Below are 26780 nucleotides of genomic sequence, written 5' to 3' on the forward strand. Positions count from 1 at the left end.
CAGTATGTTGATTCTTGAACACAGCTACTTTATGAGTGTCAGCCGTGACCCTAACCATTTTGTTTTCCAGTATTACCACCGGATACATAAATGCCACAGACACATAACTGGGTGAACCTTTTCAAATTGTGACTCAGCTTTGCTAGAGTCCCCAATTAGAGGTGTCCAGAGCTCTTAAGCACACTCTTTTTTGCTTTGGACCACGACTTTAACCGCTCAGTCTCAAGCTTTTCACTTGACACCTTCACGCCACAAGCACATGGTTAGGGATAACTTGGTTTAGCCGCTTAGGCCAGGATTTTATTCCTTTAGGCCCTCCTATCCACTGATGCTCAAAGCCTTGGATCCTTTTTATTTTACCATTGCCTTTTGGTTTAAAGGGCTATTGGCTTTTTCTGCTTGCTTTTTCTTTTTCTTTTTTTCTCTCTTTTTTTTCGCCAAATTTTTTTTTCTATTTTTTTCTGCAAGCTTTTCATTGCTTTTTCTTGCTTCAAGAATCAATTTTATGATTTTTCAGATTATCAATAACATTTTTCTCCTTTTTCATTATTCTTTCAAGAGCCAACAATTTTAACATTCATAAACAACAATATAAAAAATATGCACTGTTCAAGCATTCATTCAGAAAACAAAAGTATTGCCACCACATCAAAATAATTAAACTGTTTTAAAATTCAAAATTCATGTACTTCTTTTTTCTTTTTCAATTAAAGCATTTTTCATTTAAGAAAGGTGAAGGATTCATAGGACTTTCATAGCTTCAAGGCATGGACACTAAGACACTAATGATCATGTAATAAGACACAAACATAATTAAAACATAAAGCATTGGGAACGAAAAACAGAAAATAAAGAACAAAAAAATTAAAGAACGGGTCCACCTTAGTGATGGCGGCTTGTTCTTCCTCTTGAAGATCTTATGGAGTGTTTGAGCTCCTCAATGTCTCTTCCTTGCCTTTGTTGCTCCTTCCTCATGACTCTTTAGTCTTCTCTAATTTCATGGAGGAGGATGGAATGCTCTTGGTGCTCCACCCTTAGTTGTCCCATATTGGAACTTAATTCTCCTAGTGAGGTGTTAATTTGCTCCCTATAGTTTTGTGGAGGAAAATGCATCCCTTGAGGCATCTCAGGAATTTCATGATGAGGAATTTCCTCATGCTCTTGTCCATGAGTGGGATCTCTTGTTTGCTCCATCCTTTTCTTAGTGATGGGGTTGTCCTAATCAATGAGGATGTCTTTCTCTATGTCAATTCCAGCTGAATTGCAGAGGTGACAAATGAGATGAGGGAAGGCTAATCTTGCCAAAAGTAGAGGACTTGTCCGCTACCTTGTAGAGTTCTAGGGATATAACCTCATGAACTTCTACTTCCTCTCCAATCATGGTGCTATGGATCATGATAGCCCGGTCTATAGTAACTTCAGACCGGTTGCTAGTGGGAATGATTGAGCGTTGGATGAACTCCAACCATCCCCTAGTCACGGGCTTGAGGTCATGCCTTCTTAGTTGAACCGGCTTTCCTCTTGAATATCTCTTCCATTGAGCTCCCTCTTCACAAATGTCTATGAGGACTTGGTCTAACCTTTGATCAAAGTTGACCCTTCTAGTGTAGGGGCGTGCATCTTCTTGCATCATGGGCAAGTTGAATGCCAACCTTACATTTTTCAGACTGAAATCTAAGTATTTCCCCCGGACCATTGTGAGCCAATTCTTTGGGTCCAGGTTCACACTTTGATCATGGTTCTTGGTGATCCATGCATTGGCATAGAACTCTTGAACCATTAAGATCACGACTTGTTGAATGGGTTTGGTGAGAATTTCCCAACCTCTTCTTCGAATCTCATGTCGGATCTCCAGATATTCACCCTTTTTGAGCTTGAAGGGGACCTCGGGGATCACCTTCTTTTTGGCCACAACTTCATAGAAGTGGTCTTGATGCACCCTTGAGATGAATCTCTCCATCTTCCATGACTCAGAGGTGGAAGCTTTTGCCTTCCCTTTCCTCTTTCTAGAGGTTTCTCTGGCCTTTGGTGCCATAAATGGTTATGGAAAAATAAAAAGGATCCCAAGGCTTTGAGCATCAGTGGATAGGAGGGCCTAAAGGAATAAAATCCTGGTCTAAGCGGCTAAACCAAGCTGTCCCTAACCATGTGCTTGTGGCGTGTAGGTGTCAAGTGAAAACTTGAGACTGAGCGGTTAAAGTCAAGGTCCAAAGCAAAAAAAAAAAGAGCGTGCTTAAGAACCCTGGACACCTCTAATTGGGGACTTTAGCAAAGCTGAGTCACAATCTAAAAGGTTCACCCAATTATGTGTCTGTGGCATTTATGTATCCGGTGGTAATACTGGAAAACAAAGTGCTTAGGGCCACGGCCAAGACTCATAAAATAGCTATGTTCAAGAATCATCACACTGAAATAGGAGAATCAATAATACTATCTGAATTCTAAGTTCCTATAGATGCCAATCACTCTGAGCTTCAATGGATAAAGTGAGATGCCAAAACTGTTCAGAAGCAAAAAGCTACTAGTCCCGCTCATCTAATTAGAATCTGAGCTTCACTCAAAAACTCTGAGATATTATTGCTTCTCAACCTATTAGTCTTCTATTTTATTTGTCTAGTTGCTTGAGGACAAGCAACAATTTAAGTTTGGTGTTGTGATGAGCGGATATTTTATACGCTTTTTGGGGTTAATTTCATATAGTTTTGAGTATGTTCTAGTTAGTTTTTAGGAAAAATTTATATTTCTAGAATTTACTATGAGTTGTGTGTTTTTCTATAATTTCAGGTATTTTTCTGGCTGAAATTGAAGGAGCTGAGCAAAAATCTGATTCAGGCTGAAAAAGGACTGCTGATGCTGTTGGATTCTGACCTCCTTGCACTCAAAGTAGATTTTCAGGAGCTACAGAACTCGAAATGGCATGCTTCCAATTGCGTTGGAAAGTAGACATCCAGAGCTTTCCAGAAATATATAATAGTCTATACTTTGCACAAGGATAGACGACGTAAACTGGCGTTCAACGCCAGTTCTCTGCCCAATTCTGGCGTCCAGCGCCAGAAAAGGATCAAAAGCTGGAGTTGAACGCCCAAACTGGCACAAAAACTGGCGTTCAACTCCACAAATGGCCTCTGCACGTGAATTGCTTAAATCTCAGCCCCAGCACACACCAAGTGGGCCCCAGAAGTGGATCTCTGCATCATCCATCATAGTTTACTCATTTTTTGTAAACCTAGGCTACTAGTTTAGTATTTAAACAACTTTTAGACTTATTTTGCATCTCATGACATTTTAGATCTGAACTTTGTACTCTTTGACGGCATGAGTCTCTAAACTCCATTGTTGGGGGTGAGGAGCTCTGCTGTGTCTCGATGAATTAATGCAAGTATTTCTGTTTTCCATTCAAACACGCTTGTTCCTATCTAAGATGTTCATTCGCGCTTAGCTGTGATGGAGGTGATGATCTGTGACACTCATCACCTTCCTCAAACCATGAACTTGTGCCTGACAACCACCTCCGTTCTATATACGATTGAATGAGTATCTCTTAGATTCCTTAATCAGAATCTCCGTGGTATATGCTAGAACTGATGGCGACATTCATGAGAATCCGGAAAGTCTAAACCTTGTCTGTGGTATTCCGAGTAGGATTCAATGATCGAATGACTGTGATGAGCTTCAAACTCGCAAGTGCTAGGCGTTAGTGACAGACGCAAAAGGACGAAGAATCCTATTCCAGTATGTTCAAGAACCGACAGATGATTAGCCGTGCTGTGACAGAGCATGTGAGCATATTCTTCACTGAGAGGATGGGATGTAGCCATTGACGACGGTGAACCCCTACATACAGCTTGCCATAGGAGGACGTGCGTGCGTGAACAAGAAGACAGAGGAAAGCAGAGATTCAGAAGACAAAGCATCTCTAAAACTCCAACATATTCTCCATTACTGCATAACAAGTAACCTTTAATCCATGCTCTCTTGTTTATTCGCAACTCAACTGATAAACATAATTGACTTCCTGACTAAGATTTACAAGATAACCATAGATTGCTTCAAACCAACAATCTCCGTGGGATTCGACCCTTACTCACGTGAGGTATTACTTGGACGACCCAGTGCACTTGCTGGTCAGTGGTACGAGTTGTGAAAAGTGTGATTCACAATTTGTGCACCATGGTGCCCAAGAAGTCTGGAGTCACAAAAGTGAAGAATGAGCAAGGAGAGCTCATAGCAACTAGAGTGCAGAATTCTTGGAGGGTTTGCATTGATTACAGGCGCCTCAACCAGGCTACTCGCAAGGATCACTACCCCCTGCCATTCATTGATCAAATGCTTGATCGCTTGTCAGGTAAATCACACTACTGCTTTTTAGATGGTTACAGGGGATATTTTCAAATTCATATAGCTCCTGAAGATCAGGAGAAAACTACTTTTACATGTCCCTTTGGAATGTATGCATACAAGAGGATGCCTTTTGGCTTATGTAATGCACCGGCTACGTTCCAAAGATGCATGATGAGTATTTTCTCAGATTTTCTTGAGAACTATATGGAAGTTTTCATGGATGATTTTAGTGTGTATGGTGATTCTTTCAACCTTTGCTTGGATAGTTTAGCTAGAGTGTTAGACAAATGTGTTAGTTCAAACATTGTATTAAATTTTGAAAAATGTCATTTTATGGTAAAGCAAGGTATTGTTCTAGGACATGTTATTTCTAATACTGGTATTTCAGTTGATCCAGCAAAGGTAAATGTCATTTCTAGTTTACCTTATCCCTCTTCCGTGAGGGAAGTCCCTTCGTTCCTTGGTCATGTAGGTTTCTACCAGAGATTTATCAAGGACTTCAGTAAGGTGGCATTGCCTTTATCCAGGCTACTGCAGAAGGATGTTAAGTTCGAGCTGAGTGAGGACTGTTTGGAAGCGTTTGATAAGCTGAAGATCGCCTTGACTCAAGCTCCGATTGTGAGAGGACCAGACTGGAGCCAGCCATTTGAGATTATGTGTGATACCTCCAACCATGCAGTAGGAGCGGCACTGGCTCAGCACGAAGGTAAGGACCCTTTCATAATTGCATATACTTCTAAGACCTTAGACGCTACTCAGTCTAATTACACTACCACTAAAAAAGAGCTTCTGGCTATTATTTTTGCTCTGGATAAATTCCGAGCCTACTTACTTGGTACTAAGGTGGTAGTGTACTCAGACCATGTAGTTCTAAAACATTTATTAGCTAAAAAGAGTCCAAACCAAGGCTAATACATTGGATATTGTTGCTGCAAGAATTTGATTTAGAAATTAAGGATAGGATTGGTTCCCAGAATTTAGTGGCGGACCACTTGAGCCGCCTAGAGCACATTAAGAGTGACTCCACTCCTATCAATGATGGTTTTCCATTTGATAGCTTGTACGTAATATCTGAAGTAGTTCCTTGGTATGCACCTAGAGCTAATTATCTAGTTAGTCATACCTTCCCTCCTAATTTTACTAAGCATCAAAAGGACAAGCTGAAAAGTGAGTTCAAATATTATATATGGGATGACCCATATTTATGGAGGTATGGTGCTAATCAGATAATTAAAAGGTGTGTGCCTCAATCAGAATTCCAGTCAATTTTAGAGGCTTGCCACTCCTATGAGAGTGGTGGACATTTTGGCCCTCAAAGAACAGCTAGAAAAATTTTAGACTGTGGATTCTGGTGGCCCACTCTTTTTAAGGATGCTACTGCCTTCTGTAAATCTTGCTCCCATGCCAAAGGTTTGAGAATATATCCAAGAGGGATGAGATGCCCCAACAGCTTATGCTGTTTTGTGAAATTTTTTACGTTTGGGGCATTGACTTCATGGGTGGAAGCAATTCCTGCCTGTACTGATGATGCTAACACTGTTGTCTCTTTTGTTAGAAATCATATTATCTGTCGCTTTGGATCACCACGAGTAATCGTGAGTGATCAAGGCACTCATTTTTGTAGCAGGAGATTGACAGCTCTATTGAAGAAACATGGCATTGTTCACAAGGTAGCAACACCTTACCATCCTCAGACCAATGGGCAAGCAGAAGTGTCTAACAGGGAAATAAAGCGTATTCTGGAGAAGATAGTTAAGCCGCATAGGAAGGACTAGAGCACCAGGCTTGTAGACGCGCTTTGGGCTTATCGGACAGCATACAAGACACCCATAGGAATGAGTCCCTTCCGCTTAGTATACAGAAAGGCATGTCACCTCCCAGTGGAGGAGGAGCACAAGGCTTTTTGGGCTGTAAGGGAATGCAACATGGGAATTGAGAAGGCTGGTGCTGAAAGGAAGCTGCAACTAGCAGAACTGGAGACCCTTCAGCTCAAAGCATATGACAACTCCAGACTATACAAGGAGTAGGTGAAGGCTGTGCATGACAAGCATATCAAGAGAAGAGAGTTCAGATCTGGGGAATTAGTTCTCCTTTACAACTCCAGCCTGAGGCTCATGCTAGACAAGCTGAGATCAAGATGGGAAGGTCCCTACAGAGTAGAGAAGGCAGAGCCATACGGAGTCTTTCACCTGAGTCATTGGTGCACGGAATTGTGATCTCTAAAATGGTGCCAACAACTTGGTACGCATGAATGTAATCTCAACTCTTTGTCACAACTCCGCACAACTAACCAGCAAGTGCACTGGGTCGTCCAAGTAATAAACCTTACGTGAGTAAGGGTCGATCCCACGGAGATTGTCGGCTTGAAGCAAGCTATGGTCATCTTGTAAATCTCAATCAGGCGGATTCAGATGGTTATGGGATTTTGATAATTAAAAGATGAATAACATATAAAATAAGATAGAGATACTTATGTAATTCATTGGTGAGAATTTCAGATAAGCGTATGAAGATGCTTTGTTCCTTCTGAACCTCTGCTTTTCTATTGCCTTCATCCAATCATTCATACTCCTTTCCATGGCAAGCTTTATGTTGGGTATCACCGTTGTCAATGGCTACCTTCCGTCCTCTCAGTGAAAATGGTCCAAATGCGTTGTCACCGCACGGCTAATCATTTGTTGCTTCTCGATCATGTTGGAATAGGATCCATTGATCCTTTTGCGTCTGTCACTACGCCCAACACTCGTGAGTTTGAAGCTCGTCACAGTCATCTCTTCCCAAATCCTACTCGGAATACCACAGACAAGGTTTAGACTTTCCGGATCTCAGGAATGGCCGCCAATAATTCTAGCCTATACCATGAAGACTCTGATCGTGAACCAGTAGGCTAAGAGATACACACTCAAGCTAGTGCAGATAGAACGGAGGTGGTTGTCAGGAATGCGTTCATAGGTGAGAATGGTGATGAGTGTCATGGATCATCACATTCATCAGGTTGAAGTGAGAGTGAATATCTTGGAATAAGAATAAGCTTGAATTGAATAGAAAACAATAGTACTTTGCATTAATTCATGAGGAACAGCAGAGCTCCACACCTTAATCTATAGGGTGTAGAAACCCCACCGTTGAGAATACATAAGTGAAAATAGTGTTCATTGGCTTCGGCCCCAGAGGGGGTAACCAAGACAGATCGATCAAAATACAATAGCAAAAGGTCCTATTTATAGAGAACTAGTAACCTAGGGTTTACGGAAATGAGTAAATGATGCAGAAATCCACTTCTGGGCCCACTTGGTGTGTGCTTAGGCTGAGCATTGAAGCTTTCATATGTAGAGGCTTTTCTTGGAGTTAAACGCCAGCTTTGGTGCCAGTTTGGGCGTTTAACTCCAGCTTTTATGCCAGTTCTGGCGTTTTGACGCCAGAATTTTTATGCTGACTTGGAACGCCTATTTGGGCCATCAAATCTTAAGCAAAGTATGAACCATTATATATTTCAGGAAATCCCAGGATGTCTACTTTCCAACGCAATTGAAAGCGCGCCAATTGGGTATCTGTAGCTCCAGAAAATTGACTTCGAGTGCATGGAGGTCAGAATCCAACAGTATCTACAGTCTTTTTTCAGCCTCTGAATTAGATTTTTGCTCAGGTCCCTCAATTTCAGCTAGAAAATACCTGAAATCACATAAAAACACACAAACTCATAGTAAAGTCCAGAAATGTGATTTTTATTTAAAAACTAATAAAAACATAATAAAAAATAATTAAAACATATTAAAAACTACCTAAAAACAATGCCAAAAAGCGTATAAATTATCCGCTCATCACAACACCAAACTTAAATTGTTGCTTGTCCCCAAGCAACTAAAAACAAAGTAGGATAAAAAGAAGAGAATATACAATGAATTCCAAAAACATCTATGACGATCAGTCTTAATTAGATGAGTGGGGCTATTAGCTTTTTCCTTCTGAATAGTTTTGACATCTCACTTTATCCCTTGAAGTTCAGAATGATTGGCATCTATAGAAACTCAGAATTTAGATAGTGTTATTGATTCTCCTAGTTCAGTATGTTGATTCTTGAACACAGCTACTTTATGAGTGTCAGCCGTGACCCTAACCATTTTGTTTTCCAGTATTACCACCGGATACATAAATGCCACAGACACATAACTGGGTGAACCTTTTCAAATTGTGACTCAGCTTTGCTAGAGTCCCCAATTAGAGGTGTCCAGAGCTCTTAAGCACACTCTTTTTTGCTTTGGACCACGACTTTAACCGCTCAGTCTCAAGCTTTTCACTTGACACCTTCACGCCACAAGCACATGGTTAGGGATAACTTGGTTTAGCCGCTTAGGCCAGGATTTTATTCCTTTAGGCCCTCCTATCCACTGATGCTCAAAGCCTTGGATCCTTTTTATTTTACCATTGCCTTTTGGTTTAAAGGGCTATTGGCTTTTTCTGCTTGCTTTTTCTTTTTCTTTTTTTCTCTCTTTTTTTTCGCCAAATTTTTTTTTCTATTTTTTTCTGCAAGCTTTTCATTGCTTTTTCTTGCTTCAAGAATCAATTTTATGATTTTTCAGATTATCAATAACGTTTTTCTCCTTTTTCATTATTCTTTCAAGAGCCAACAATTTTAACATTCATAAACAACAATATAAAAAATATGCACTGTTCAAGCATTCATTCAGAAAACAAAAGTATTGCCACCACATCAAAATAATTAAACTGTTTTAAAATTCGAAATTCATGTACTTCTTTTTTCTTTTTCAATTAAAGCATTTTTCATTTAAGAAAGGTGAAGGATTCATAGGACTTTCATAGCTTCAAGGCATGGACACTAAGACACTAATGATCATGTAATAAGACACAAACATAATTAAAACATAAAGCATTGGGAACGAAAAACAGAAAATAAAGAACAAAAAAATTAAAGAACGGGTCCACCTTAGTGATGGCGGCTTGTTCTTCCTCTTGAAGATATTATGGAGTGTTTGAGCTCCTCAATGTCTCTTCCTTGCCTTTGTTGCTCCTTCCTCATGACTCTTTAGTCTTCTCTAATTTCATGGAGGAGGATGGAATGCTCTTGGTGCTCCACCCTTAGTTGTCCCATATTGGAACTTAATTCTCCTAGTGAGGTGTTAATTTGCTCCCTATAGTTTTGTGGAGGAAAATGTATCCCTTGAGGCATCTCAGGAATTTCATGATGAGGAATTTCCTCATGCTCTTGTCCATGAGTGGGATCTCTTGTTTGCTCCATCCTTTTCTTAGTGATGGGGTTGTCCTAATCAATGAGGATGTCTTTCTCTATGTCAATTCCAGCTGAATTGCAGAGGTGACAAATGAGATGAGGGAAGGCTAATCTTGCCAAAGTAGAGGACTTGTCCGCCACCTTGTAGAGTTCTAGGGATATAACCTCATGAACTTCTACTTCCTCTCCAATCATGGTGCTATGGATCATGATAGCCCGGTCTATAGTAACTTCAGACCGGTTGCTAGTGGGAATGATTGAGCGTTGGATGAACTCCAACCATCCCCTAGTCACGGGCTTGAGGTCATGCCTTCTTAGTTAAACCGGCTTTCCTCTTGAATATCTCTTCCATTGAGCTCCCTCTTCACAAATGTCTATGAGGACTTGGTCTAACCTTTGATCAAAGTTGACCCTTCTAGTGTAGGGGCGTGCATCTTCTTGCATCATGGGCAAGTTGAATGCCAACCTTACATTTTTCAGACTGAAATCTAAGTATTTCCCCCGGACCATTGTGAGCCAATTCTTTGGGTCCAGGTTCACACTTTGATCATGGTTCTTGGTGATCCATGCATTGGCATAGAACTCTTGAACCATTAAGATCACGACTTGTTGAATGGGTTTGGTGAGAATTTCCCAACCTCTTCTTCGAATCTCATGTCGGATCTCCAGATATTCACCCTTTTTGAGCTTGAAGGGGACCTCGGGGATCACCTTCTTTTTGGCCACAACTTCATAGAAGTGGTCTTGATGCACCCTTGAGATGAATCTCTCCATCTTCCATGACTCAGAGGTGGAAGCTTTTGCCTTCCCTTTCCTCTTTCTAGAGGTTTCTCCGGCCTTTGGTGCCATAAATGGTTATGGAAAAATAAAAAGCTTTAGCTTTTTCCACACTAAACTTAGAAGGTTTGCTCGTCCTCGAACAAAAGAAGAAAGAAGAGAGTAGAAGAAGAGGAAATAGAGGAGATGGAGGGGGTTTAGTGGTTCGGCCAAGGGGGGTGAGTAGTGTGTATGATGTGTGAAATGAAGGAATGAAGTTGGGTTTATATAGGAGTGGAAAGAGAGGGTAGGGTTCATGTATTAGGGGTTGGGTTTGGGTAGGAAAGAATTTGAATTTGAAATGTGCGGTGGGTGGGTTTTTTGGGGAAGAGTGGGAAGAGGTGATTGGTGAATAGGTGATGGGGAAGAGAAGTGGAGGTGATTGGTGAGGGGTATTTGGGGAAGGGTGTTATAGGAAAGTGTGAAGAAGAGAGATAGTAAGTTGAGGTAGGTGGGGATCCTGTTGGGTCCATAGATCCTGAGGTGTCAAAGATTCCTCATCCCTGCACCATGTCGGCATGTAAACGCCCCTTGGTTGCCAATCCTGGCGTTAAACGCCAGGTTGCTGCCCATTTCTGGCGTTTAACGCCAGCTTTTCTCCCCTTTCTAGCATTTAAACGCCAGCTCTGTGCCTATTTCTGGCGTTAAACACCAGCTCTGTACCCCTTTCTGGCATTAAACGCCCAGAATGGTGCCAGACTGGGCGTTTAATGCCTATTCTGCTACCCTTACTGGCGTTTAAACGCCAGTAAGCTTTTCCTCCAGGGTGTGCTGTTTTTAATACTATTTTTCATTCTGTTTTTGCTTTTTCAGTTATTTTTGTGACTTCACATGATCATCAACCTACAGAAAACATAAAATAATAATGGAAAATAAATAGATATAATAAAATTGGGTTGCCTCCCAACAAGCACTTCTTTAATGTCAATAGCTTGACAGTGGGCTCTCATGGAGCCTCACAGGTACTCAGAGCATGATGATGGTCTCCCAACACCAAACTTAGAGTTTGAATGTGGGGGCTCTATTTGACTCTGCATTGAGAGAAGCTTTTCATGCTTCCTCTCCATGGTTACAGAGGTAGATCCTTGAGCTTTAAACACAAGGGAGTCCTCATTCACTTGAAGGACCAATTCTCCTCTGTCAACATCAATCACAGCTTTTGCTGTGGCTAGGAAGGGTCTGCCAAGGATGATGGATTCATCCATACACTTTCCAGTGTCTAGGATTATGAAATCAGCAGGGATGTAGTGGCCTTCAACCTTTACCAAGACATCCTCTACAAGTCCATAAGCCTATTTCCTTGAATTGTCTGCCATCTCTAATGAGATTCTTGCAGTTTGTACCTCAAGGATACCTAGCTTCTCCATCACAGAGAGTGGCATGAGGTTTATACTTGACCCCAGGTCACACAGAGCCTTCTCAAAGGTCATGGTGCCTATGGTACAAGGTATTGAGAATTTTCCAGGATCCTGTCTCTTCTGAGGTAACCTTTGCCTAGTCAAATTATCCAATTCTTTGGTGAGAAAGGGGGGGTTCATCCTCCCAAGTCTCATTACCAAATAACTTGACATTTAGCTTCATGATTGCTCCAAGGTACTTAGCAACTTGCTCTTCAGTAACATCTTCATCCTCTTCAGAGGAAGAATACTCATCAGAGCTCATAAATGGCAGAAGTAAATTCAATGGAATCTCTATGGTCTCAGTGTGAGCCTCAGATTCCTATGGTTCCTCATTAGGGAACTCCTTAGAGGCCAGTGGACGTCCATTGAGGTCTTTCTCAGTGGAAATCACTGCCTTTCCCTCCTTTATGCATTCGGCCATGTGGAACATGTTTATGGCCTTGCATTCTCTCTTTGTGTTCTCTTCTGTATTGCTTGGGAGAGTACTAGGAGGGAGTTCAGTAACTCTCTTACTCAGCTGACCCACTTGTGCCTCTAAATTTCTAATAGAGGACCTTGTTTCAGTCATGAAACTTAAAGTGGTCTTAGAGAGATCAGTTGCTAAGTCAGAGTGGCTCTGCTTAGAATTCTTTGTCTGTTGCTGAGAAGATGATGGAAAAGGCCTGCTATTGCTATACCTATTTCTTCCACCATTACTGTTGTTGAAGCCTTGTTGAGGCCTCTGTTGGTCCTTCCATGAGAGATTTGGGTGATTTCTCCATGAAGGATTATAGGTGTTTCTATAGGGTTCTCTCATGTAATTCACCTCTTCCATTGCTGGGTTCTCAGGATCATAAGCTTCTTCTTCAGATGAAGCTTCTTTGGTACTGCTTGTTGCTGCTTGCATGCCAGACAGACTCTGAGAAATCATAATGACTTGCTGAGTCAATATTTTATTCTAAGCCAATATGGCGTTCAGAGTATCAATCTCAAGAACTCCTTTCTTCTGATTTGTCCTATTATTCACAGGATTCCTTTCAGAAGTGTACATGAATTGGTTATTTGCAACCATCTCAATGAGTTCCTGAGCTTCTATAGGGGTTTTCAGATGAAGAGATCTTCCTGCAGAATGGTCCAATGACATTTTTGACAACTCAAACAGACCATCATAGAATATACATATAATGCTCCATTCTGGAAGCATGTCAGTAGGACACCTTTTGATCAATTGCTTATATCTTTCCCAAACTTCATAGAGGGACTCACCTTCCTTCTGTCTGAAGGTTTGGATTTCCACTCTAAGCTTGCTCATCTTTTGAGGTGGAAAGAATTTGGCCAGAAAAGCACTAACCAGTTTTTCCCAAGAGTTCAGACTTTCCTTAGGTTGTGAATCCAACTATATTCTAGCTCTGTCTTTTACAGCAAATGGAAAAAGCATAAGCCTGTAGACCTCGGGATTAACCCCATTGGTCTTGACAGTGTCACAGATTTGCAAAAATTCAGCCAAAAACTGATGAGAATCTTCCAATGGAAGTCCGTGAAACTTGCAATTCTGTTGCATCAGAGAAACTAATTAAGGCTTAAGCTCAAAGTTGTTTGCTCCAATGGCAGGGATAGAGATGCTTCTCCCATAGAATCGAGAGTAGGTGCAGTAAAGTCACCAAGCACTTTCCTTGCATTGTTGGCATTGTTGTTATTTTCGGATGCCATGGCTTCTTCTTGTTTGAAAATTTCTGTTAGGTCCTCTCCAAAGAGTTGTGCTTTAGCTTCTCTTAGGTTTCTCTTCAAGGTCCTTTCAGGTTCAGGATCAGCTTCAACAAGAATGCCTTTGTCCTTGCTCCTGCTCATATGAAAGAGAAGAGAAGAAAGTATGGAATCCTCTATGTCACAGTATAGAGATTCCTTGAGGTGTCAAAGGAAAAGAAGAATAGAAGGAGGAGGTAGAGAGGAGAGAATTCGAACTTATAGAAATAGGGAGTCCGAATTACACATTGAGGAGGAATGTTAGTCCCTTAAATAGAAAAATGTGAGAAGAGGGGAAAGAATTTTCGAAATTAAATTTAAAAATATTTTGAAATAATTAAAAGAAATTTTGAAAAATTGATTGATGATTTTCGAAAATTAAAATTGAGAAAGTAGTTAAGTGATTTTTGAAAAAAGATTTTGAAATTAGAAATAAAAAAGATGTGATTGAAAATCATTTTTTTGAAAAAGATGTGGCTGAGAAGATATGATTGAGAAAATATGGTTTTAAAAAGATATGATTGACAAACAATTAAAAAGATTTGATTTTTAAAATTAATGTCTTGGCTAACAAGAAATTTAAAAGATATGATTCTAAAATTCAATTTTTGAACCTTTCTTAACAAGGAAGAAATTTTTGAATCAAATCACTAATTGTTAGCAAGAATTTTCGAAAATAGTAAAAAAAATGGAAAGGATTTGATTTTGAAAAGATATGATTGAAAAGATATGATTTGAAAGAGATTTGATTTTGAAAAATTATGAAAATTTGAAAAAGATTTGAATTAAAAACAAAATCTTCCCTCTTGTGCCATCCTGGCGTTAAACGCTCAGAATGGTATCCATTCTGGCGTTTAACGCCCAAAATACTACCTTTTTGGGCATTTAGCACCCAGCCAGGTACCCTGGCTGGCATTCGAACGCCAGTTTTCCTTCCTCACTGGGCGTTTTGAACGCCCAGCTTTTTCTGTGTAATTCCAGAAATGTGGTTTTTATTTAAAAAATAATAAAAACAAAATAAAAAGTGACTAATACATATTAAAAACTACCTAAAAACAATGCCAAAAAGTATATAAATTATCCGCTCATCAGTCATCCTTCAAGCTCCAAATTCATCAAGGTCAATGGACATCGCTTAAAGCTATATCATGGTAAGAAGATAAAGAACATCAAGGAGCTAGAGATCTTCCTCTTGGAAGATCCACCAACAGCAAAAGACTGAGCTTGTGGACCGTCCAACTTAAGGACGTTAAAGAAAACTGCTAGGTGGGAGACAACCCACCATGGTACAATCTTTCATTTTTTACTCTTAGTTTTATCATATTTTTATCAAGTGTCACTTTATACATTCTGCATTTACCATCTGCATTCTGCAAAAAAAAAAAAGTGTATGACGCGTACGCGTCATGCGTGAATTTGCAACACCATGGAAGCAAATAGAGAGTTGGACATGAGTGGCTCTGGAAGTGTGCTTTGCGCACAAGCGAGTCCACGCATACGCATACCTCACGCATGAACGTCGCTTGCACTTTCAGCACACCACGCGTAAGCGTCCCTGACGCGTACGCGTGACTCTGGAAATTAGCGTAAAAGAGTGTTTAGCCCGAAAGTTGTGTTGGTGTGGGGCTGGAACTGTGCTAGACGCATAAACCCCATCACGCATACGCGTCCCTGACGCGTGCGCATCATTTTCCCTAAATAGCCATCCACGCATGGGCATGCTTGACGCGCACGCGTCATATGTCATTATGGCCCCAAACACGAATCAACCCGAGAGTTGTGCGTGCGCGGGGCTGCCTTCGCGTGATTCGCACAACCAAAGGCACGCGCCCGCGTGCCAGATGCTTACGCGTCACACTCAAAATTGCACGACCCACGCATACGCATGCTGTACGCGTACGCGTCGCATGCGACGCAATTAAATCAATCCACCGCCAGATTTCACTTCTCCCCTCCCCTAATCCTAATTCGTTTTCAATCATATTTCTTCTTCCTTCTTTCTTCTTTCTTCCTTATTCCTTCTTACCATCTACTACTTTCTTCTACCCTCTTTCATCTTCTCACTCAGGTTCTTTTCTTCCTCCCCTCTTTTCTTCTTCTTTTAATTCTTGTATTTATCTATTTTCCTTTATTTGCAATTTTATGTTAGCTTAGTTGTTTCTAGTTTCTTTTTCTTTCTTTTTTCTTGCATTTTTATGTTGGTGTTAGAATTTTGTTTGGGTCATTCTTTATTATCATTGAACTTATGGATTTAATGAGGAGTAATTTTGACAATTGACATTGAAATGTGGCTCTCATATAAATTTTGGATACATTATTTTCATTCCTATTATAACTTACCCACCACGTGTTTGTGAAAAAGCTCCTATGGCATTTTGAATCCTATTTTGTTTTACTCTTCTACTTTCATGCCTCTTTTTTACAACACTTGGATTCCCCATGTATTTGAGATCATCATTCATAATTGTCATCCTCCAAGTGCTCTTTAATCTAGCACATTTAATAATTGATGCTTGAATTATACTTCTCATGCCTTTTGCTTGCATGCTTTTAACCTCTTGCATCTACTTTCTATGAGTTTCCTTTTTGCTCTTAATTGATGTCTTACCTACATGTTGTAGCTACCATGTATTTAAGCTATTATCTTTTCTTTGGCATTCATTATCACTTGGAATTTTCTTCCTCCGGTTTGGAATTATATCTATTTCACACTCTTCCTCTTTCTTTCTTCCTTAGGCATGGGTATCAAGAAAGGAAAGGAGAAAGCTTCTGAAATGCCACCGGCAAGGCGACGAACCAAGAGACCACCAGCTAAGGCGCCACCTTCTACCAGCGTCCAGCCACCTACAAAGCGGATAAAAAGGATTATTAAAGTTGATAAAGCAGAGAAAGCCTTTCCCGCACGGGACTCCACACGGTTCACCAACCATTATTGCGAATAGATGTTCCCCATCCTAGCCGAGAGGAACTACAACAATGAGCATCTACGCATTGTCCCAACACACTTTGTTGATTTTGTGGACCCCCAAATTGAGAGGAGACAGTGGGGATTTTTAAGAAGGCAGCCGTGAGCGGTTAACCTATCATGGGCAGTTGAATTCTATTCAAACTTCTACTCGCCTACTTTGCAGTCTGTCTACGTTTGTCAGAAGCAAGTCCCTGTCTCCGAGAGTTCCATACAGAGAGTACTAGAGCTTCCACCTAGTCTAGAGGGGCTAGACGCCTATCAAGAGGCCTCCCTTAAGTGCCAGATGTATCATTTTGACTGGGCCAGTGTCCTTGGAGTTATAGCCCAACCTGGCAGCACCTGGATCTATGGGCAGCACCGGTCAAAATCCAAAAGCATCTTAGCCCAATCACTTACCTTGGAGGCTCGCGTGTGGGCACAGATTATGTCCTACTATATTTTTCCAAGCACTCACGAGTCGACCTTCACAGCAGACAAAGCAACCTCTCAACCTGCCCCGACACATCCGGCAGGCCATGGGACACGTGCAGATTGCGGGTAACCTGCCTTTTCCCGCATTGGTTTTAGATTTAGTCTCTGCAGTAGGTGTGTCCTATCGGGCAGAAGATACCAAGACCATGATCCCAAGGGCCGACCAGTATATCCCGAATGGGAAGTACATCAAGCCACCTGTTCCCTCTGCAAGCCAGCCTGCCGGCCCATCTTTGGATCCTCCTCCTTCTTCTACTCCACCATCATCCACACCACAGGCACCATCCACCCAGCAGATGTTCCTTCAGATCCTTGAGAGGCTCGACCGGTGGATGGAGCAAATGGAACACCGTAACAAGCGCCGATACAACTACCTGAAGGAACTCATAGTTGGTCCACACCCACCTCCATAACAGAAGGACACTCCGGACTCTCCTTCATCCAGTAGCACAGGGAGCCATGGCGAACCAGACACCAGAGGCGATGCTTCCAGCCTTACCTTGCTCCTTACTGATGGCACGGAGGACCGTGCCAAGCCTTAAGTGTGGGGAGGTCAGTCCTTGACTTCCGGAGGTAATTTCTCTCTCTCTCTTAACACCAACATTTTAGCTTTTCTTTTATTAGATAGGATAGATTACATGATAATAATTATTTGCATGTATGTTTTACTTGGTTAAAGTAATGAGTTTCTTTTCAAGACCCCTTTTTTATAGCATTTCACTAATTTAAATGAAAACTTTATGTTAAACTTGTTTGAAGATTGTAATTTGGAACATGAATTATAGCTAAGAACACACAACCTGTGAGTTTTGAGCTTAATTATATGGTTACATTATTTAACCATGATTTTTATTCTTGTGTTTTTCCTTCTCTATGATTGCAATCTTTGCTTTGTTCCATTATATATGTCCATTGTTTAGTGTATTTGCATGTATACATATGATTGAGGTCATCATTTGTTATTAGCTCACTTATCCAAAATAGCCTACCACTTCAATTACCCTTGTTTTCCACTTTGAGCCTTTTAATCTCCATTTATTCTGTATTTTACCACATCACTAGCCTTAAGTGGAAAAACAAATAATTATCCCAATTGAATCTTTGGTTAGCTTAAGATAAAGATTGTGTGTCAATTAAGTGTGGGGAATGGTAAGAACTTGGGTTGATGAGAAAGTGTTGAGCTTTATTAACAAGATATTGGAATTTTGGGTGCATACTTATGTGAAACCAGAAAAACCATGTGCATTGATATGTTATGTTTGCTTTCATGTTCACAAAAAAAAAAGAGAAAAAAAAGAGAAAAATCCAAAAATTTACTGCAACATAAATAAATAAATAAATAAGAGATAAAATTACCCCAATGCTAAGTTTAATAAAAGATCAATGTATATGTGATGAATTTAAAGACAATTTGATACATGAGTATGTGAAATACACAAAAAGTGAGATTATGGATAGCTAGGCATGATTTTAGAGTTATATAGAGTGTATGTATGTTAGGTGAAAACTTAGGTTAGTCAAAGATTCATGTTATAGCTCACTTGGCCATACATATATCCTCACCCTTACCTTAGCCCCATTACAACCTTGAAAAAACCTTATGATATTTGCATTAGTACATTAAATATATGTTGATTAGTTAGATGAAGAACAAAGTTTTAGAAAGCATGACTAGAGAAGAGTAGAGTGATCAACCCTAGACAATTCAGAGATTAGAGTGCATATACACTACCAGTGAGGGTTCAATGCTTGATTCTATGTTCCCTGCTTTCATGAGCTATCTTCTTACAAGTTTACTTATCTTTTATTGTATGATTTGAATTAGTAAAATCTGATTCATGTTTGTCTTGGAGAACTTATTTACTTTTAACCAAGTAGATAGAACCATCCTAGCATATAGTTGCATTCATATATAGGTTGCATTTCATGAGTCTTACTTTTCCCTATTCATTCTTTTTGTCTCCTTGAGCTTAGCATGAGGACATGCTAATATTTAAGTGTGGAGAGATTGATAAACCACTATTTTATGATTTATCTTGTGCTCAATTGAGTGGTTTTTATCAAGTCTTTGCACACTTATTCATACAATTTGCATGATTTTACAATTCCTTCCCAATTTTATTCTATCACTACAAGAAAAATACCCATTCAACCACACTTTTTTTAGACTACATTTGAAAAGAATAGGCTACGCTTTTCTCTATGTTTCCTTTTTGTAGGAGAATAGGAAACACATTTGTGGCATCACTTGAAAAGTGTCTCCTTAGATATTATAAATATCACTTATAAAGCGTAGCCTTATCTTAAGAGCTATGGGTTCACTTTTTACACCAAAGAGTGCGCTTTTGAAGGGTAACTTATTTGTCAGGTTTCATGTGCGCTTTAAAAATGTTGCCTAATGTATCTTAGGTCAAATGTCCAACACTTAGTAAATTTTTTTTCACTTTACAGCAAATAATAATATACAAATTAAACCCCATCAAAAAAATAATATACAAATTAAACACATACAGCCAAATTCAGATGAAACGAATGCGTAACCCTCACCCTTGTTAGCTGTTTTTCCCTTCTTCTTTACGCCCCTCATCGCCCCAAAACAGAGAAGACTCTGCACTTACCACTCCAGGAAGACTCTGCCATCACCACTCACCACTCATGGTGTCACCACTCCAGGAAGACTCTGCACTCACTCATCTTCACCATTCACGATGCCGTCACTCGTCTTCACCATACCGACACTTTTCTTCTCTGTGCGCTCACATTAGGATGACGCTTGACGATCGGATTTCTGCCGATAAAGAATTTCACAAATATAATCGTGTTGTAAGTATAGTTTCTAAACCAACAGAGAATTCTTCCGTACAAAAGTTTGGTTGTCACAAGTAACAAAATCCAATAAAATTTATAACCGAAGTATTTAAACCTCGGGTCGTCTCTCAAGGAATTGCATGGAAGTATAATTTATTATTGGTTATGGAAAAAAGTGTATTTTTGGGTTTTTGAAATAGAGAACAAGTAATTTAAATGGCAAGAAAAATAAATTAATAATTATAAAGAAAACTCTTGGCAAGGTGTAAGAACTGGAAATTCTATCCTAGTTATCCTTATCAGGTGTGATGAGAATTGTTTGTTGCTCCCACTTAGTTAACCCTTACTAAATAAAGGAAAGTCAAGTGGACTAATTAATTTGATCTTCAAATCCTAGTCAACTCCTGTGGAAAGACTAGCTTTAGAGTGATCCAAATCAATCAGCAATTCCAAAATCTCAATCTACTACTGAGTTTGATAACTCAAGCGTTACCAATTACTTAACCAAAGCCAAAAGGAGAAAATAAATCTAAATTAAATTGAAAGCATCATAAAAAGAATAAAACAATCATTAATCTGAAATACCTCAAATTGCATTAAATAGAATATTCAAATCTTAACATGAAGAGTTCATAAGCCAATTGGGCAACATAAGTCAAATACAAGTAAAAGCATTAGAGTAAATAAAAGTAGAAGAGAACATAAAAAATAAAAGAACATTGAACCTGGTATGATGAAAATAACCATAAAATAAGAGAAATCCTAATTCTAAAACCTAAGAGAGAAGAGAGAGCCTCTCTCTCTAAACTACATCTAAAACCTAAAATTGTGAATTATGAATGTTGTATGAATTGTTCTCCTTGATTCCTCCATTCTCTGGCTCATATTCTGTGTTTCTGAGCTTGGATTTGGGCCAAAAAGGGGCCCAAAAATTGCTGGGGGCGACTTCTGCAAATTACTGCACGTGGCTTCCATCACGCGTGCGCGTGGGTCACGTGGTCGCGTCAATTGGAGTTTTTCCTTGTCACGCGTATGCGTCATTCACACGTCCGCGCCATTTTTATTCTGTTTTAGGCATGCGTGCGCGTCGTCCACGCGTGCGCATCGCTACCTTTTCTTCAAAACTCCATTTTTATGCTTTCCTTCCATTTTTGTATGTTTCCTTTTTGTCCTCTAAGCCATTCCTGCCCTATAAAGCCTAAAATTACTTAACACACAAATCAAAGCATCGAATGGTAATAAAGGATAATTAAAGTAAATAATTTTAAAGCATAGGAAACATGTTTTCTCATATATCGTAAAATAAGGAAGGAATTGTAAAACCATGCAATTCATATGAATAAGTGGGTGAAGAATTGATAAAAATACTTAATTGAGCACAAGATGAATCATAAAATAGGGGTTTATCAACGCTGCTCTCTTCATTCGGTCACCATCGTCGAGAAGGTATGCATCCAACTTCATTTGGTTTCTAAAATTTGAGAGAGTAGAGTTCCGATTTTAGGGTTTCAATTTAGGGATTTGGTACAATAATCTGTGAACTCATGAATTGATGAACTACGGCGGCATAGGAGAACTCATTCTTGTACGTTCGTTCACCACAAACCCTAGGTCCGTTCTTCTATTGTCTTAGCTTGCGATTTTTTCAGCTACATTTCGATTCAGTTCATACTTTTCTATGATCAACTTTATCGCCCATTTCATGTTTGGATCATTTAACGGCTTGAAAAATGATTAAAACCTAAATTTGTATCCTTTTATTTGTTTTACTTGCTGATTGGGGTTGTTGTTACTTTGAAAATTCATCTGACTTTGTTGTTTTTTTTTTTTTTGCTTGATCAAATGAACTTATTCAGACATCTGATGGCCGATTTTGTATTTTTTTTATTATATATTTTTTCTAATGGAATATTTAAATGTAGATGTTTTATGCTAAAGCAAATTGATGAGCTGAAGCAGTTAAAAAGCAGACAATGAAATAGAGTTTCTCTGACAAATTTAATCATGCAAATTTTGTAGATTACATAATTGAATTCTAAATCTAACTTACATCCATGTCTACAATTACCATTTCTTGAAAAATTTGGTGGATTGAGTTTAGAATTTTTTAACATGCATTGTTGACTTCCCATGAAGTGATTAGATGCATCCAAGTTGGTTTCAAAACTTGTTGGTTTTTTCTGATTTGAATTCTTTTTTTCCTTGCGAGATTCATGGTTTGGATTTAAATTTTGGGCTGTGGTCAGATTTAATTAGTTAGTATAGATACTATGCGAATTTAATTTTTTTTATTCCAACTATTTGATCATTTGCTTGTTCCTAGTTTGAGCTACAATAGTCAATAGGTTATTGAATTTAGAATGCTAAGTAATGCCATTCAAATAAGCTTAATGAATATCTCATATAGTTGTTTCTGAATTGTGACTTCAACTCTTTAGAATATTTTATCACTTGAGAAATTATACTATGTTATAGTTGGTGTTCTGAAGAAAAAACCAGAGTATGGACTCTATTTTGTTTGTGCATTGCTTCAAAACTTGTTGATTTTTTCTACTTTGGATTCTTCTTCTTTTTTCCTCGTGAGATTCATGCTTTGGATTTGAATTTTGGGCTGTTATCAGATTGCTTGAGAGCAGATACTATACAAATTAAATTTTTTTTAATCCAACTGTTTGATAATTTGCCTGTTCCAGATTTGAGCTACAATAGTCAATAGGTTATTGAATTTAGAATGCTAAGTAATACCATTCAAATAAGCTTAATGAATATCTCATAAAGTAGTTTCACCTTCTTTAATTTTTTGTCTCTGGATGCCATTATTAATTACTTTTTCACCTTCATTTGGGCCTTACACACACACAATTCCCTGCCATTTGATCCAAGAGTTTGTATGTTTTGACTTGACTTAACTTGATTGTTTTCTTACCTTCTAGAAAACTCCTCTAATCTCCTATTCCAATGTCAGCCTTTAGGAATGTACAATACCTAAAATACTTACTTTGGTATACTTGATGAGCGGATAATTTATACGCTTTTTGGCATTGTTTTTACATAGTTTTCAGTATAATTTAATTAGTTTTTAGTATATTTTTATTAGTTTTTAATTAAAATTCACATTTCTGGAATTTACTATGAGTTTGTATGTTTTTTTGTGATTTCAGGTAATTTTTGGCTGAAATTGAGGGACTCGAGCAAAAATCAGATTCAGAGGTTAAAGAAGGACTGCAGATGCTGTTGGATTCTGACCTCCTTTCACTCAAAGTGGGTTTTCTGGAGCTACAGAACTTCAAATAGTGCGCTCTCAATTGCGTTGGAAAGTAGACATCCAGGGCTTTCCAGAAATATATAATAGTCCATACATTGCCTGAGTTTAGATGACGCAAACGGGCGTTCAACGCCAGTTCCATGCTGCATTCTGGAGTTAAACGCCAGAAACAGGTTGCAAAGTGGAGTTAAACGCCAGAAACAGGTTATGAACTGGCGTTCAACTCCAAGAAGGACCTCTACACGTGTAAAGCTCAATGCTCAGTCCAAGCACACACCAAGTGGGCCCCGAAAGTGGATTTTTGCATCATTTACTCATTTCTGTAAACCCTAGTAACTAGTTTAGTTTAAATAAGACTTTTTACTACTATATTCAGAGGTTGGTTCTTCTGGTTCCCCCTCTAGGGCTGAGACCAATGAACTCCATTATCACTTATGTATTTTCAACGGTAGAGTTTCTACACACCATAGATTAAGGTGTGGAGCTCTGCTGTTCCTCATGAATTAATGCAAAGTACTATTATTTTTCTATTCAATTCAAGCTTATTCCTTCTCTAAGATATCCATTCGCACCCAGGAACATGATGAATGTGATGATTATGTGACGCTCATCATCATTCTTACTTATGAACGCGTGCCTGACAAACACCTCCGTTCTACATGCAAACAAGCTAGAATGAGTATCTCTTAGATATCTAATACAGAGGACCGAGTCCGAGATATTAGAATCTTCGTGGTATAAGTTAGAACCCATGGATGGCCATTCTTGAGATCCGGAAAGTCTAAACCTTGTCTGTGGTATTCCGAGTAGGATCTGGGAAGGGATGGCTGTGACGAGCTTCAAACTCGCGAGTGCTGGGCGTAGTGACAGACGCAAAAGGATAGTAAATCCTATTCCAGTATGATCGAGAACCGACAGATGATTAGCCATGCAGTGACAGCGCATTGGACCATTTTCACAGAGAGGATGGGATGTAGCCATTAACAACGGTGATGCCCTACATAAAGCTTGCCATGGAAAGGAGTAGGAATGATTGGATGAAGACAGCAGGAAAGCAGAGGTTTAGAGGAACGAAAGCATCTCCATACGCTTATCTGAAATTCTCACCAATGAATTACATAAGTATCTCTATCCTAGTTTATATTTCAATTATGTTTTAATTATCAAATCTTTATAACCAATTGAATCCACTTGACTGAGATTTACAAGGTGACCATAGTTTGCTTCAAGCCGACAATCTTCGTGGGATCGACCTTACTCACGTAAGGTTTATTACTTGGACGACCCAGTGCACTTGCTGGTTAGTTGTTCGAAGTTGTGAAACAGAATTAAGAACATGAACGTGCGTATTCAGTTTTTAGCGCCGTTACCAAGGAAGGAACGATCACGATTTCGCACACCAAGTTTTTGGCGCCGTTGCCGGGGATTGTTCGAGTTTGGACAACTGACTGTTCATCTTGTTGCTCAGATTAGGTAATTTTATTTTAATTTTAAGATTTTTATTTCTTATTTTTGAAAAAAATTTAAAATCATAAAATCAAAAATATTTTTGTGTTTCTTGTTTGAGTCTAGAGTCAAGTTTTAAGTTTAGTGTCAATTGCATCTTTTTAATTTTCTAAAAAAATTATTTTCAAAAATTTCATGCATTGCATTCTTCATAATCTTCAAGTTGTTCTTGGCCAGTCTTCTTATTTGATCTTCATATTTTCTTGTTTTGTGTCTTTTCTTGTTTTTCATATGCATTCTTGAATCATTAATGTCTAAAGAATAAGAATTTTTAAGTTTGGTGTCTTGCAAGTTTTCTTTTCTTGAAAATTTTTCAAAAATAAGTTCTTGATGTTCAACTTGACATTCAAAGTGTTCTTGGTGTTCATCTTGACATTCATAGTGTTCTTGCATGCATCACATGTTTTGATCCAAAATTTTCATGCATTGAGTCTTTTTGATGTTTTTCTCTTTCATCATTAAAAATTCAAAAATCAAAAAAATATCTTTCCCTTTTTCACTCATAAAATTCGAAAATTTGAGTTGACTTTTTCAAAAATTTTTAAAATCTAGTTGTTTCTTATGAGTCAAATCAAATTTTCAATTTAAAAATTCTATCTTTCTCAAATCCTTTTTAAAAATCAAATCTTTTTCATTTTTCTTTTATGATTTTCGAAAATTTCAAAATGATTTTCAAAAAAAAAAAATCTTTTTCTTACTTCTATTTCATATTTTCAAAAATCTCACTAACAATTAATGTGATTGATTCAAAAATTTTTAAGTTGTTACTTGCCTAGTGAGAAAGGTTCAATCTTTAAACTCTAGAATCATATCTTTTTAGTTTCTTGTTAGTCAAGTAATCAACTTTAATTTTCAAAATCAAATCTTTTTAAATCTCTTTTTCAAATCTTTTTCAAAATAAGTTTCAATCACATCTTTTTCAAAATCAATTTCAAAATCTTTTCTGACTTCTTATCTTTTCAAAATTGATTTTTCAAATCTTTTTCAATTAACCACTTAACTTTTTGATTGATTTTAAAAGTTTACTATTTCAATCATATCTTTTTCAAAACTACCTAACTAATTCTCTCTCTAATTTTTGAAAATCCTTTCCCTCTTTTTCAAAATTCTTTCTTTTTATTAACTAATTGTTTTAATTTTTAATTTAATTTGATTTCAATTTTAATTTTCGAAATTTAACTTTAAATTTTATTTTTAATTTAATTAATTTTCGAAATTCTCTCTCTCTCATCTCCTTCTAATTATTTATTCTCAAAATTCGAACCCTCTCTTCCTCTTGGTGTTCGAATTTCTCTTCTTCTATTCTTCTATTCTTATACTCACATACAGGAATCTCTATACTGTGACATAGAGGATTCCATATTTTCTTTTCTGTTTTCTTCTTTTTCATATGAGCAGGAACAAGGATAAGAACATTCTTGTTGAAGCTGATCCTGAACCTGAAAGGACTCTGAAGAGGAAGCTAAGGGAAGCCAAAGCACAACTCTCTGGAGAAAATCTGACAGAAATTTTCAAAAAAGAAGAAAACATGGCCGAAAATAATAACAATGCAAGGAAGATGCTTGGTGACTTTACTGCACTAAATTCCAATTTACATGGAAGAAGCATCTCAATTCCTGCCATTGGAGCAAACAACTTTGAGCTTAAACCTCAATTAGTTTCTATGATGCAACAGAACTGCAAGTTTCATGGACTTCCATCTGAAGATCCTTTTCAGTTCTTAACTGAATTATTGCAGATCTGTGATACTGTTAAGACCAATGGGGTTGATCCCGAGGTCTACAGGCTTATGCTTTTCCCATTTGCTGTAAGAGACAGAGCTAGAATATGGTTGGACTCTCAACCTAAGGATAGCCTGAACTCTTGGGATAAGCTGGCCACGGCTTTCTTAGCCAAGTTCTTTCCTCCTCAAAAGCTTAGCAAGCTTAGAGTGGATGTTCAAACCTTCAGACAAAAGGAAGGTGAATCCCTCTATGAAGCTTGGGAGAGATACAAGGAACTGACCAAAAGGTGTCCTTCTGACATGCTTTCAGAATGGACCATCCTGGATATCTTCTATGATGGTTTGTCTAAACTATCAAAGATGTCACTGGACCATTCTGCAGGTGGATCCATTCACCTAAAAAAAACGCCTGCAGAAGCTCAAGAACTCATTGACATGGTTGCAAATAACCAGTTCATGTACACTTCTGAAAGGAATCCTGTGAATAATGGGACGCCTATGAGGAAGGGAGT

At 38.5% G+C, this 26780-nt stretch overlaps 2 non-coding genes across 2 annotated transcripts; one reads left to right on the forward strand and one right to left on the reverse strand.

Moving 5' to 3' along the window:
- Positions 1–12982: 12982 nt before the first annotated feature.
- Positions 12983–13090, forward strand: LOC148581059 (small nucleolar RNA R71). Its single transcript, XR_015899164.1, has one exon. It is a non-coding gene; the product is annotated as a small nucleolar RNA R71 (small nucleolar RNA).
- A 13376-nt stretch (positions 13091–26466) lies between these two features.
- On the reverse strand, positions 26467–26574 carry LOC148581060 (small nucleolar RNA R71). Its single transcript, XR_015899721.1, has one exon. It is a non-coding gene; the product is annotated as a small nucleolar RNA R71 (small nucleolar RNA).
- Between the last annotated feature and the right edge of the window lie 206 nt (positions 26575–26780).

Source organism: Arachis ipaensis, chromosome B10 (assembly GCF_059453495.1).
Source record: "Arachis ipaensis isolate K30076 ecotype BB chromosome B10, ASM5945349v1, whole genome shotgun sequence".
NCBI classification, from domain to species: domain Eukaryota; kingdom Viridiplantae; phylum Streptophyta; class Magnoliopsida; order Fabales; family Fabaceae; genus Arachis; species Arachis ipaensis.